Raw genomic sequence first — 3,631 nt, 5'->3', positions numbered from 1 at the left:
TCTTGACCTCGTGATCCACCCACCTTGGACTCCCAAAGTGCTGGGATTACAGGCATGAGCCACCATGCTCAGCTGGATAATAAAATTTGGAAGAGAGAGAGCAAGGAGAAAATATTTGCTGAGACAATCACCAAACATTATTATAAAGCCATAGTAATTAAAAATAGGATGCCACAGGAGCTGAGGGTAAAGGGATCTAATAACAGTAAATAAACAAATACATATATGATCAGTATGTTACCAAAGAGAAGAACATGTCCCAGGAAGCCTGGGCTGAGAAGATGGGGACAGAGTCTAGGATGTCAGCACAGGTGGGAGTGTGGCAGATGTCGTAAATGTAGGCACAGGGAGAGTAGTCCATAGTCAGGGAGAGTAGGTGGCAGAATTCAGAACCCCAGACAAGGGCTTGGAAATAATAAGTGATAGAGAAACTTGTCATTTGAATTATATATTCTCACTTAAAAGTGGGAGCTAAGCTATGAGGATGAGAATGCAAAGGCATAGAATATTCTAATGGGCTTTGGGGAGTAGGTGACGGGGAAGCGGGTGGAGGGTAAGGAATAAAAGGCTACATACTGGGGACAGTGTACTCTGCTCGGGTGATGGGTGCGCCAAAATCTCAGAAACCACCACTAAAGAACATATCCATGTAACAAAAAAGCACCTGTACACCCTAAACTATTGAAATAAAAACAAAAATTAAAAAACCCAATACAACAATTAAAAAAATGAACAAAAACCAATACGGTTTTTTTAAAAAAGAAAAAAGCAAAAGAAACTAATCATTAGAGCAGTAGCTGAGGCACACAAAGATTGGTATTAGGTGTTAGAGCCTATTGTTTCTTCACTGCTCATTGATACATTCATCAGTATGGTCTCAAGGACCCCTGGTTGAAATCTCTGCTCTTGTATTTACTAATCATAAAATGAAAAAGTTATGTAGTCACCCTGAGCCTCAGTTTCCTTATGTATAAAATGAGAATGATAGTACTTACTTCATAGAATTGAAAGGATTAAGTGAATGAATGAATATATATATATATATATATAAAATGCACATGATTAAGTAACATTTATGTAGAACTTACTATTTGCCAGGCATTTTCTAATATATACATACATACCGCGAACTATTATTAAGCTTCTTCCATGGGGTACGTGTGGTTGGAGAGACACTGAAGTAGAAATGCTTTGTAGATAAATGGAAAGATTCTAAACATCCCCAAAGGTGCTGTATTTTGCAGAGTAAAATGCTAGATCTTAGATCTTGTAAATCTTATCACAATTGATAAGATGGTTTCTGGGACCAACTTAATGACTGATTCTACACTCTCTGGGTTTTGTGGTAACTAGCTCTGCTTGGTGCATGAGAAACACACACACACACACACACACACACACACACACACACACAAACCAACACAGCTGATGAGGAATAGGTGAGCACTGGAGATTGTTCCTTTCATCATCAGTGCACATGTCCACAGAAATTCCCTTAGTGACATTAAGGGTCTTTAAATCTGGGCTTTTGGTCATTGAATTCAGACAGGCGTTTATAAGAGATTTTAAGGCTTTTAGATTATTTTCCCTGTGATTTGTCTTTTAAAATAACCTTTTATAGTAGAAGCCTATGCTATTTTTCTCCATCAAATAAAAATGATTATCTTTGTGAATTGTACTCTCAACTTGATTATCCCCTTCCCACTTTCCTGGGTGTAATGGAACATCCTCTGATGTCACATAAAGGAATACATCTTTTACTAATGGCTCCTTGCACATGAGGGAGCTGGATTGCCTGTCTATTTGTTTAGTTTTACATTCTGGAACAGTTTTCTTCTCTTAACAGAAAATAGTCTATTTTCATATGTATGAATCCGATATCAGGGCTATTTACCAAGTGAATTCATTTTTCATATCCCAGAAGAAAGAAAATATATTTAAAAATAAGGTTATTGTAACTTTTGCTTGTATGTATAATTGATGCAGTTTTGGGCAACACATATCTATAACGCACACTAACAAAAAAGGGAAAAAATGAGGATGTGACATATAAACTACACTTCAAGTACAGCAGAGCATGTGATCACATTGTTAACAGAAATTAACAACTGCCCAGCTCAAGGTGGGCAGCCCAGCCCAAATCTGATATAACTGTCTGTTTAGTTTATCAGTCTTGGCTATCAAGTCTCCTGACATAACAGAGCCACCCATGACAGCTGACCCCATTGAATATCCAGATAAGGACTCAGGGAAAATTGAGCTGACTACTTTGATCATACCAGAACAGCTAAGATTAATCTCACTGGGAAATGCATGTAATCGATTTCTCATTTATCCCTATAAATTAAAACACGAATCATTTCAAGTTGAAATGAACATAGTTTGTTTTCCCAGGGACAAGATGATGACATACATGCAAATTTGTATCCAGCTCTTTTCACTTATCATTACAACAAAAATTCTGTCATTGTTGGCTTTTGAAAAACATCCTTTGGTGTAGATATTTATTCAATTAGAGGGACAATAATATTATATTTTTGTTGGAAATTTAAATGATTTTAATTTTTTGATATTACAGATAGTACTTTTATCAATATCATACATAAGGCCTTTTCAGTTTTCTTTTGATAGATTTCTCAAAGTGGAATTGTAAAGTCAAATGCATTTATAAGACTCTGGATAGATATTCTCAACTTATTTTTCAAAATGGTTACATTGTAGAATCTGAAAATGCTCATGTCACCACACTTCAGAAATACTATTTCTGTATCTCTCTAGGAAAGACGGCATAGTAAATTGGCATGATTAAAGCATTATTGCTATATGTTGACATGTGCATATGTGTGGCAGGAGTGTGTGTGTTTGTCTGTCTTTCTGTCTGCTATTTATTCTGGATCTTCAGTGGGAATTTGGTGTACCCAGTTTTTAAGTGTGACTGGCTTCTATTTTGTGTCTTTTTCGTTTTCCTTCTTTACCTCACAATCTTCTTCATACTGTCCCTCTCGTTAAGAATGACTGGGTTTTTCAGGGGATTGGCAACATTTTCTTTTCCATCTGAAAGTCAGGAAAGTGTATCATAATCACATCCTAAGAGCAACATGGATAAAACCATTGCAGGCAGTGAAAATGTGTGATGAATAATATCCAGGGTTCTCTGGTAAGCTCTTTTAATATGTCTTCTAAGTTTATAGGACATTTCTTCAGGAAAACTTTTTTTAGTGGCTTAGTCCCATGCTGTACTGGGCTTTGCCTATCAGTCTAGATATTCTCAGTTGTTAGTGTCAGAAACACAACCCAAACAGGGAAAATATTGGCTCAAGGGACATAGAAGTTCCAGAATTATAGCTACTTTAAATGAAATGATTGGAGGCTTGGACCATCCGTTGGGTGCCAGTTTTCCTCTCTGCCAGCCTCCCTGGTTCTGCCTCTGCCTCCACTGTCTGCCCTCTTGCAGTGGGGTTCCAACTGCATATTTTCTGTCTGTCTAGTGGGAAAAGAAAGATTCCTAATCTCTGATAGCTCAAAATGAGGGTTGGGAATTGTGTCCTTATTAGTTCTTATTGGCTTCCCTTGGGTCATAAACCCAACCCAGAACCGATTCCTAAACAAAGATGAGCAAAACGAACTGATT

Source organism: Trachypithecus francoisi, unplaced genomic scaffold (assembly GCF_009764315.1).
Source record: "Trachypithecus francoisi isolate TF-2019V2 unplaced genomic scaffold, Tfra_2.0 Lachesis_group3, whole genome shotgun sequence".
NCBI lineage: Eukaryota > Metazoa > Chordata > Mammalia > Primates > Cercopithecidae > Trachypithecus > Trachypithecus francoisi.
The sequence above is the reverse complement of the archived record's forward strand: the minus strand, read 5'-3'. Positions refer to the sequence as shown.